This window comes from Anticarsia gemmatalis, chromosome 24, assembly GCF_050436995.1.
Source record: "Anticarsia gemmatalis isolate Benzon Research Colony breed Stoneville strain chromosome 24, ilAntGemm2 primary, whole genome shotgun sequence".
NCBI classification, from domain to species: Eukaryota; Metazoa; Arthropoda; class Insecta; order Lepidoptera; family Erebidae; genus Anticarsia; species Anticarsia gemmatalis.
The window spans coordinates 4,832,729-4,845,135 of NC_134768.1; the positions used below are offsets into that span (position 1 = coordinate 4,832,729).

Here is a 12,407-nt window from a genome sequence, read left to right on the forward strand (position 1 = left end):
AACTGTCTTACTAATAATAATGCTCTGATTACTTATACAGTTCTGCATCAGTTTTATATTTGCATAGGAATTATAAATACAATGCACTGTAAAATTTATCAGTGCTTACACGTCATCTATTGGCGTGATAGTTAGGGAGCATGATATAACTTGCCAGTCATTCAGTTTTTTTACTCAGTAGTCACAATTATATTACACATATTTTGTATACTTAAGAGGAAGATAAACGAGACGCGCGGTAAAAAATACTGATGACACGAAGCCCTGCTTGAACGTGTATTTTTTGCCTTCAAATTGTTTTTACGCAATGTAAACAGTCCTGCGGCAATTATCTTTGAAACGTAAACAATCAAATATTGAAGCGTCTGTGTTTTTATTGAATGTAAACATTTTAAATTTAAATTGGTATACGTAACTGATTCTGATTTATATCACCTTTATCTAAGTCGTATTGACAATTTGGTTTTTAATATTAACGCAGCATTTACGAGCTATAAAGAGCATGCAAATCGTATTTTATTATCAAAACCAGAGTTTATCCTAAATAGCTGTTTTTGCAGTTGGTAATATGACGGAGCAGTGAAAATTGACCTCAAAAGTACGAGATTTAAAAAAAGAAATACACTATTAAGCATTAAAAATAATTTAGAATTTCCGATTATAATTAAAAACTCATCGAAACCGACCAGTAGCTTAAAACCGTTACTGAATACGACTGGACACCGAACAAATGTGTATAAATCAGTCGCACAGACATCAATAAAAATAATATCTACAGTCTCTAAAAACCTAACATTCCAAACCGAAATTGTAACTGGATATAAAAGATACGTATCGAGTGGCGTACTAAAATAAAACGCGAAAAAAGCCTGTAATTAATAATTGTACGCCGATTGGCAACACGCTCTTTGTACATGTCACAAACTTTTGTACCGTTATAGTGCGCACACATTTTTTTAAAAGTTATCATACGTCGAATGTAATAAAGCATAGTTTTATAACATGTACTCATACGTTGAATGTTATATAGCAAAATAATTTAATAACACACTGCAATACCGGCCTGTCTGAGTACATACGAATGGATTGTAGTGTCATATAGCATTTTATGTTATAACGAATTATGCTATAAATTGAATGGATTATTGTTGAAAAATGTTGCGTTTTCGTTTCAGGAAGTTTTATAAACCATTACTCGAATTAAAAGGTTCATTGACCTTTATTAAATGAAAATATTATTTATTTTCAAATAAATTAATTATCTAAATCCTCGTTCTACCTCTGTTCTAAAAATATTATAATCATTTAATCCCCAGAGTAATTATCATAATTCCAATTATAATTCTTCGTACATTGTTTCTATGCTTGTAAAACAATATTTTAAATCGAAAGCATGATATTTGATTTACAAACTTATAATTTATGATCTGCGCAACTTCGCTTGCGTAACATAAGAGAGAATCCATACTAATATTATAAATTCGAAAGTAACTCTGTCTGTCTGTCTGTCTGTCTGCTACTCAATCACGCCTAAACTACTGAACCAATTTGCATGAAATTTGGTATGGAGATATTTTGATACCCGAGAAAGGACATAGGCTACTTTTTACCCCGGGAAAATGACGCATTTCCCGGGAAAATTCAGGTGGCGGACGAAGTCGCGAATTTTCAATATTATAATGACACTGAATTAACAAAATTCCGTTGTCATGGCAACTGTTTTAATGGCGGATATGCCTTAGCGCGATTTCGTTATATTAAGAGATATAAATCATTTTGAGAATATATTTCGTGAAAAAAAAGTATATTTTATATCATCACGCTACGACCAATAGGAGCAGAGTAACAGTAAAAAGTGTTACAAAAACGTGGAAAATTCTGACCCATTCTCTCTTATGTGACGCAAGCGAAGTTGCGCGGGTATATCTAGTAGGTCATAATTTTGCCCCGTCTTTTAAACATTTTTCACTGGTAGTCTACTTCTGTTAGTCGTAGAGTGATGATATATAACCTATAGCCTTCCTCAACATATAGGTTATTTTCTGAGATTAGCGCGTTCAAACAAACAAAAAAACTTTTCAGCTTTATAATATTAGTATAGATATTAAGTATGTGAGATCAAGTAGGTTTATGCTGCTGATATTTTATGAATAGTATGTTACAAAGTTTATCATCACTAACAATAGTTTCAATAAGGACAGGGATTCCTCTATAATAAGGCCTTGTAAAGTGGATGAGGTATTTGTTCCCTTTATTTCGTTTACGCAAGTCACGTCAATTATGAAATAATTTTACCAAACATGTGTAGTTTTCGGTCTACAAACTTTACTATGCATTTAACTACGTCCTCATTTACCATGCGATCTTTATCCCAATAATAAATCTTCCTAAATTATATTCAAGTACTTCGTGCATATCATTTCATGACAGGTGAAAAACGTGCTTTCCAAGATATTGAAGTCTCGACCCCGGGAAATAATATTTGAACAGAAAAATTGGTAGATACGTTAAGATGACATGTATTAACCAATTTTTCTGTTTTTGTGGTCTCGAGTTCGAATCTCGGGTCGGGCTAAAGCCTATATAGGAAGTTAAATACTCCGCTCAATGTGTGACAGAGACATTCACTCATTAGCTATATGCATAGCAACATATTTATACATGATGTACATAATGTACATATCTACCAACACTAAGTTCGCCATCGCTCCACGTAATAACAGCTGGTTGAACTGTTTATCATACAAACATATTGACAGACGCGGTTAATAAGATGCGAACACACATATGACAAGCCAATATTCAATATATTATAGCTATAGATCAATTCATTAACGACATGTCATCATGCTTGTTTTACTCGAAAGCGTAAACAGATATAATACATAATATCACGCATGTTGTACCCAAAGGTTTAGGCAGACATGTATGAATTACACCCAATTTTCGCTAATTACAATTTTAGTTCCATGTAAAAGCGAGTCTACTGTCATATACTGGCACATAACCGTATTCGGGGCTACTATTGAGATATAAATAAGAGAAGTCCAATAGAACCTTACCCGACCCGGGAGTTGAAACTGAGATCAGCAGTCGCATACGTTCAAATTACGAAGGCAGCCCTCTTAGGCAGTATGTCATGCAAATATATTGACAGACGCGGTTAATAAGATGCGAACACACATACGACAAGCCAATGTTCAATATAATATAGCTATGTTTCGATTCATTAACGCGTATGTTAGGTAATTCAATATGTATATAACAGACGATGTCTCCCGATATTGTGTGTTAATGGTCTTAATTATTCGTGTAATTTAGTATCAAAGTGTTCGTCTGAGAGCTCATTGGATCTCAAAGATATGATAGAAGAATCCGTTTTTTTATCAAATATTTAACTACGGCTATATAACGAAGAACTTTTGTTTTCCAACATTATAAACAACAATGTGGTATCAACATTTTATAATATTGGGTAACAGAAAGGCCATAATTGGACATATTCGTAAGTTATCATGCTTAAGTGTCAGAACCTAAAAGGCGTTCTAATCCACTAGTTCTTAGACCTTAAGGACACTTGAAAAATCTTGATGTGGGTAATTAAATCAAAGAAATATTCCATACATAATATTAGACAGGAAATTACGGGAAAGTGCGGAGTATTTTACGCGACAGTATCAAGCAAAATACGTTGATTCACAAATCAATTAAAACACTAGTGTTCCAAGTGTCACACATTAAATTTGCATACTCACAAATCGATTCTAGGGTGATACTATTCCTGCTATGCTTAACCTTAGCTACATATGTTTTGTCACATAATTAAATTTGTAACAGATTTCCTCAGCTGTTAGAGTAAGTTCACACGGCGTTTTGCGTCGTTGCAAAAGATTTGATAAAATGTCTGCTACACACTACTACACTATAACGTTTCTTATGTCCGGTTTTTGAGGTATATTTAGCGGTAATTTATTTATTCGTTAGTTAAAACGTTTAAGCTGATATAAACATGACAGTTTGACTAGATAAACTACGAGTAAGTAGCGCCAAATGTGCCTCAGAAACCGGGCATTAGATGATTTGAATTTTAACACTGCATGAGTATTAAATATTACTACAAAAAACTGTTTATACTTTGCCCGCTGTCTTATTATAGCCTGACTATTCCTAGTAGGTTTATTATTTCTTAAGCAGTGCATTGTGGGCACATTATAAAAATATAACGTGAAGTTACGCAATGACAACGCTACGCCTACGCAACGTAAACGCAACGCTCTATCTAGAGATGCTTTTAAGTTGTTACCGTGTAATTATACAAAGCCTTGACAAGGAGGCTTTCTGTTGAGTAAGTGTAGGTTTCCTTTGTAGTCGTTACTTAATGTAAGGTAAAGCTAGTGGCTTGTTTTGATCCGTTCTATCAGCGTAATGTCTGTGTGATTTGTTTTCAAGACAATTTTCTACTTTTATACTGTTTGTGATTACGTTTAGGATTTAAATATATCTTTATTTTATAAGGCTACTAGTATAATGTCAAATTAAATAAGTATACAAAAGTTGGTTTTTATACATACAAACTGAATATTTACAAAAAAAAGTCATCAAATTATTAATTTCTATCCATACTAATATTATAAATGCGAAAGTAACTCTGTCTGTCTGTCTGTCTGTCTGTCTGTCTGTCTGTCTGTCTGCTACTCAATCACGTCTAAACTACTGAACCAATTTGCATGAAATTTGGTATGGAGATATTTTGATACCCGAGAAAGGACATAGGCTACTTTTTGTCCCGGGAAAATGACGCATTTCCCGGGAAAATTCAGAAAATTCAACGAAGTCGCGAAAAATCAATATTATAATGACATTGAATTAACAAAATTCCGTTGCCATGGCAACTGTTATACTAAGAGATATAAATAATTTTGAGAATATTTTTCGTGAAAAAAAAACATATTTTATATCATCACGCTACGACCAATAGGAGCAGAGTAGGTAACAGTAAAAAGTGTTACAAAAATATGGAAAATTCTGACCCATTCTCTCTTATGTGACGCAAGCGAAGTTGCGCGGGTCAGCTAGTTAAACAATAAACGATGCATTCTTACATTCATTGGAGTTATTTTTCTCATTATTAAATATACATATATTTACATAATAACTACACAACGTACTTTTACATCATACCCTGACAGCGCAATAAAACGGTTATCTATTTTCCGACGAAACAAACAGTTTATTCTTGCAAATCACATTTTAAACTGACGGCTATCATTTACCAGACATGCAAATCTGTGATTTTTGACACTACAATAAAAAACAAATGACAGTTGCGTACGTCAACATTAACCTATTGATGGGAGTACTAAGTCAGCGGCCATTGACCTTTAAACATGTTATTTTTAAAAGGTCTGTTATTTCAATTTGCGTCATTGGGATAATTTTGACATGTTTTCTGTGGTCAGGGTAAAATACGTTTTTTAGTGTGTCTGGGATGTCAGTCCGTTGACATTATATCTATATTTATATGATTAAATTTTACAGGTACAGCGTAAGTAATATAGATTTCTCACTATTTTGTATGTCTGTAAACTACATTTTTCTTTAAGTTTTAAGATGCAAACTTGACCTTCTACCTAAGCCTTAAGCAAGATCTGCAATTGTTATAGTAGACAATATTGTTCTATAAGTTGCGAGTTTCTGTATAAAAAAGACACTATGATACTTAAACCAGAGACTTTTGTAATGTTACATGTCAGTTTAAAAAATTATAGATCTTGTTTTTATACTGTAGTATTTTGAAAACCTAGAGACACAGTTTTTGTATTTAAAAAATAACACTTACGGTGATATACTGATGACACTAAATAAGTTGATTGCTAGTCTGACCGACTGGTTAGAGATGTCCATAGTAATCTGCAAAGAAAGAAACACGTAATTAGGTTCTGAACGTAAATACATTTTAGTTTTTTATAAAATATTATTGAATTAAGTTTTAGGAATATTTGAAATTGATTGGAAAATATGCCTATTCCTATGGGAAAAAGACGTGATTTTATGTAGGTATGTAACAGTATGAATTAAAAAAGTGGTTTTAATGGACATTACAAAAAACATTGTCTTTATTGATATAATAAAGACAATGTTTAATTTAGTGATTTAAGAATTTTTTTACGTTTTTTTTATCTTCATAGGATTAGGCCGTTGTTCTGTATAATTTAGTTTTTGTTCAGTGTTCGAACTAAACCAGTATTTAACAAATAACCAGACTTGATCTGTTTTCTAATAAGAAATATCAATCGCGATGCGAAAAAGTACGTCATAACACAAAAACTGAAGTAATCAAAAACCCAATTGGTTTACATTACTTTTCGTAGGCATATTAAACAGGTTCAAAATATCTCAATGATTTTTAGATTACAAATATTTTTGTTCCAATATTATCATGAAGTGGACATTAATTTTCTCGGAGTGGAATAGCGTATTCAGTCTTTAGACTACCAAATGAATTTGGGCATGTATGATAAACCTCTGTTAACTCCTTCGAAAAGGTTAGCCGTAGTAGGAAAATCTTATACACACCTACTTTTAATTCGGCAGATTAAAATAAATCAATTAAGCAGTTTTTGTTCCGCTTCATAACTTTGTACCGATCAACGTTTTTAATTAACAGGTATAACAATAAAAAAGATTATTGTGTTAACCTTTTTAGTGTAAAGGACAAGAGAGCTTGAGGCAAAATAAGCAGCTTAGTGATTTCGAATAAAAGCGGAAAGAATTATTATCAGATTTTGGGGGTATGAGTATATCCGAATAAATCTAATGTACGCGAATTCTACAGTCGGTACTATCAAATATAGTGAGTTTGACATTTAAAATGTACTGTAAAATTGTTCCTACAGCGGCCGCTACAGGCGCTGTTCAGATTTTGTAAACATATTTTCTCCATAGCTATAGTATGTAATATATCATTGTTTGTTTATATCGCGCTGCTGTTATTCTAATTATGGATTTATACGATATATAACACAGCTTTGTAAACAAACGATTGAAATAGACATTTTCTCCGTATCTGTAAATGGATCATCTCAAAACAGCTTTAGACTATATTTATATTATATCCCAACCCGCACTTGGGCAGCGTGGTGAACTCAAGGCCTAAACATTACGGGAGGAGACCCTTGCCCAGCAGTGGGACATTAATGGGTTAAATTTATTTTATATTATATCGATATAAGCTTACTTTTAATAAAGAGACACATGTTCTACTAAGAGGAGAAATAATTAAACGTGTCTGCAATTTCTATCCCCTAAGAATCAATTGTATTCACCCTCTACATTAACAACACATAATACGACAGACACTATGGGGTAAGGCGCGGCACTATCTAGGTCGCAAGTACCACATCCCTATAAACATAATGAGATGAATAGAAACTGTACAACATTATAATGGAGAGGGAATGATGAGCGATTTTCTCGTTTTTGTTCTGTAGTTATGAGTAATACTCAGACTGTTCGCGGCTTTATTTGTATTTAAATGTTGCTAGTTACGGTTTTTAAAATCAAGATTTAGTTTTAAATACATCGAAAAGTGTTACATTAAAATATTACATTTATTTATGTTAGTAAAAAGTACAACTCTTTCTCTCACACATAATTTTCAAATGGCCATAGTATTATCAAGAACGGTATAAATTGCTTGAAGACCAATAGAGATAAATATTGTAATAGCGCACCTTAATAGTCTTGACTAACAAAATGATGCTTGATATATGAATTTAAATGTATATCATTTTTAAAGAATAACAGTATTAGATATCGCTCCTTGAATACAAAAGGGTCACAAATCGAAAACTATAAATTTTACAGGAGAGCCAAAACAAATTTTTGAAACTGTTTTTTTATAATATTTTATATATTTATTAATTAAATATAAGATATTAATATATCATTAGATGCGTATTTTTTAGCTTTATCTATCTACGATATAAACTTTGTAATAGCTGTTACCTATTAAGAAAAAAAAACATATAAGTCCGTTTTGCATTCAAAATTTGAACCAATATCATGAGAAATATGTCAAAAATTAAACACAGTTTTGCAAATAAAAATGGTTTATTGTAGATTTTTTGGTAAAAAACCGTATCAAAAAGTTAAATCTTATTAGTAAATAAAACCATAAGTGAATAGACACCAGGAAAACATTGTATTAAACAATCTAAATTAAAAAATCTTTACTTATTATTAAATAAGTAATATAATAGAGATCAACTTTGTGCGTAACTTTCATTATTCAGTAAAATTAAACATCAATCATCATCATCAATCAATGGGTAACGTGACGGGCAGACTGAGTGCAGCAGGAGTATTAAAGAAATAAGATAATAGAAAAGTTTTATGAGTTTAATAAACCTTTATATTTAGCATTCGTGGATTATTCCAAAGCTTTTGGCAGCATCAGTCATTCCGCCACAGAATCATCACTCCATAACCAAGACCTTAAGAAGATACTATGTAGAATCGAAGCTACATACATCAAACTCATCAGAGCAATATACAACAATCTCTCTAAATCCAAAGAAGCGTGAAACAGGAAGACCCGCTATCTCCCAAATTACTTACCAGCACCCTCGAAAAAATTTTTAGGAGCCTGGCGGCAATCAAAAGGCATTGTTGTTAGTGGCAAACAGTTAACAAACCTTCGTTTTGCAGACGACATTGTTCTCTTCTCTTCCTTTGCATTGGAACTCGAATCAATGCTCAAAGATCTGAGCACGGCTAGCCTTCAGATTGGACTAAGTAAGAACCGGACAAAAACCCAGGTTATGACCAACAACACAAAACGTAGGGTCGAGGTAGGCGGGCACGTCATTCACTATGTCGACGAGTACACTTACTTGAGCCAGATAACCTCTTTTAACAACCGACGGGACAAAGAGTTGGACAAACGTGTCACAAGTGCCTGGAAGAGCTCCTGGTCCATGAAAGAGCTAATGAAAGGTAACCTTCTACTGTCACTAAAGCGGAAGCTCGTCAAAATGTTTATACTAGCCGTCCTAACCTACGGTGCCCAAGCATGGTCCCTTACGGAAAGTAGAAACCGAAGGTTAGCCAGAGAGCGATGGAGCGTAGTATATCAGATGTAAGAAGAACAGATCACGTCCAAAATTCTATACTGCGCTCCCAAACTCGCATAGCCGATTTAGGGAAGAAGACCGCCAGGTTGAAATGGAACTGGGCCGGCCACATTATCCGCATGCATCCGGAAACGTGGGCCCGCATATTTACCAACTAAATGCCAGAGGATGGTCATCGCAGACGCGGGAGACCTAAACGGAGATGGCGGGATGACCTAGACGCATTTGAAAAGTTCTAGTCGGATCTTGCCGCTAAAAGGGCGATTTGAAAGGGCAGGGTCGCTCCTTGCCTTTCCCTGCATCAAAATGTTAAATTTTGTTTTGAAAATTTTAACGAAAACTTAAATTATTATCATGCCAAACGGCCATATTTATGGCCTTCCCATTCTACCATGCTAAAAATAATTATTTATTCCACAATAATTTAATGCAAAAGGGACGTATTTCAAAATATGCTACTGTTATATTACAAAATATAATAACAAATACTAGTGTTTCAATGCAAAACGGTAGTTTTCAGAAAAATGGCACTTTTGTATTACAAAATATGGTAACAAATACTATAGTTAGAATGCAAAAAGGACGTTTTCCAAAATATGTCAGTTTTGTATTGTAAAGTATAATCACATTAACTTGAAATTTGGCACCCAACACAGACGTATTTTGGATTGTGGCTTTTTTTCACGCAACTGACGAGCATTTGCGTTGAATCTCCGGGCGCAACTCACAAAGTGGCTGTTTTGCACTGACATTACCTGTCAAAGTGAGCTAATGCAAAAAGGGCAGTAAGTCAGTGCAGCCATAATATAAGCTAAAATGATGGGTGTTTTTTTTTTACTATAAAATATAGGCGGTTCAGGTGTCATTTTTGCAATAAAACGATTTTCATTTTTTTTTGAGTTGTGGCCCTTTTGCATTGAAGGAGCGATATGTAGTCTGTTATTTTTAAACTACAAGTAAATTGAGGAAACTACTCTACAACACACTCATATACTACACACGAGCGATACAAGTAGGAACAAAAACTCGCCCATCCGGTGTCAAAGTGCAGCGGCAATACAAAAACTCAGTACAACAGACTGATCAGACACTGTACAAGAATTACCGGTATTACGTCATATTTCTAACACTAGTTAAATAATGATTGTATGGAATATCAAGTAAATGCAGTATTTTTAAAGTATTTTAATTGATTAAGTTCTTTATCTAGACAGTATTTTGACTATCTGAGAAGTAAATTTAGTGTTTATGTTTTAATATTATAAGGAGTAATAGCTTCATTGAAAAATCTCTAGGATTGATTGCTGAAGTTGTCCATAGCTATTTGTTCCTATTTAAAAACTTGCTTTCCTAATGACTTTCCCATTTTATTCACTACATTATGTTTATTTGAGCTCCCTATTCTTAGCAAAATATAATAAGGTAACATACTCAATTCTATACAAAACGTGAACGTTCTGAAACGGATGATAAGTAGATAAATAAGTTTTCTTTAAACATATTTTTGAAAACCATATTTTCTTATGATATCTTCATAATAATTTCAAATTCATCATAATCAAAAGTGTTGATAATAAATTTGCTTTCATCTAAACTTTAATATAGAACTAGCTATCCATTCGTAACATGCATATCAACACTTGTCAAACATACGTCTACATTTCTAAGAATTCACCAGTTTGCTGATCACCCAACTCGGAACACAAATACTAGGAACTTGAACGTCATTCATCAAAGTTGGATGTATGAATGAAAGTTTAATCAGTTCCGAGAATGTGAATGTGTGAAAATAATACATGTTTCTTACTTCAACCACGAAAATACACATTGGTACATTAAATAAAGCTACTATTGCTATATTTTTGACGAGCAACCATTAAACTTTTATTTTCTTAAAAATACCCTCATCATAAGATATATTTGTATTAGTCAACAAATTTTAATTGCCTGCTGCCTGCCTGCCTGCTTTTCGATATTCGGGTACAAGAGTTAAATTCCATAGAAATAACTAAGATCATTATTGAACAAGTCGAATTGTATGGAATTTACTAGGCTTCTTTGAGACTATATTAATTAATATTAACAATAAACAAAATCTTAATAATACTGTGGATTATCAGTTTCAAGATTATCCAAAAATATTTGAGCATCTCATATTTCAAATTATATAAATTAATATTTTCTATTAAAATATTCTCATAATTTCGTTCCATTGTATTTAAATAGTTAATTACTCTAACGCTAGCCTGAAACTTACCTGAATTATAATATTATCTATTTTCACAAGAATTGTTGATTAATGCGCAAGACAAAGCTAATAAATTATACACTTCTGAAATACTAATCGATTAAAATATTCAAGAGTTTTCAACAACCTTTTCTGAATTAGTAATTGGAGAAAAATAGCAAATTAGAGACTTGTTTTTAGGGCTTTGCTAAAAAAACAGAAATATTTTGTTTTAGTAAAGCTGTGGACTCTCTTTCAAACGTACTACCTCAAATTTGATCATGTCTTTTGTGTTCTTACGCCCATTTTTCTTAAAGGGGATAATTGTTTTAGTATTGTCAGGCTTTGACAGCCGCACCTTTTGAGGCACGAACAAAAGTGCATTGATTCTACCTGTTATCTAAATCATCTGTAATAGATAAATATATGCCTATAAATTCTCAGTTCTTTTTAAATAGATTAGTCGTCTTACGCGTTTTTTTATATCAGTTTAAATGCTATTGAATAGATAAACTACCGCGAAATGCACTCAAAAACCGAGCATTAGTAGGTTATACAAGAATTGTCACGAACAATTTGTTATACGGCACACTACACATACTGTAAGCAAATAAATATTTTAAGCACGGATAACTTCAATATTCATCATTCATATTTTTTTAGCTTAGCGAACCGTAAAACGAACACATCTTTTTTTTACATTTTTTAACGTAATACAATTATTTCAGTCCAAATCCGTTCAGCTCGAATAATTTATCAATAAACATTCAAGCATGCACTCGCGTGAAATTATTATAAAGTGTACCTACAGTTTTGCCATAAATAATATATTTTCAAAATGTTCACTCAATAAATACAATATTATATCATAAATTGTCGCTATGGAACCCGAATTGCTTTCAGACTATTCTCCAAGTAACAATAAAATAGAATATGAGGATTCCCTTTGAAATAAAATTAATTTGACTTAATACCTACCGGACGTTTAATATGACAGGCTTTGATTCTATTTCTAAAAAGGGATTCGTTATGAAATAATTTTCCGG

The 12,407-nt window shown here is 32.6% G+C and overlaps 1 protein-coding gene across 1 annotated transcript in view; it reads right to left on the reverse strand.

The window, feature by feature from the left end:
* LOC142983526 (5-hydroxytryptamine receptor 1-like) overlaps window positions 1-12,407 on the reverse strand; it is a 166,621-nt gene that overhangs the window by 112,675 nt on the left and 41,539 nt on the right. The window contains exon 2 of the mRNA XM_076130452.1: window positions 5,840-5,910. The gene's annotated coding sequence lies outside the window, so the exon portion shown is untranslated. The remainder of the gene's footprint in view (window positions 1-5,839; window positions 5,911-12,407) is intronic.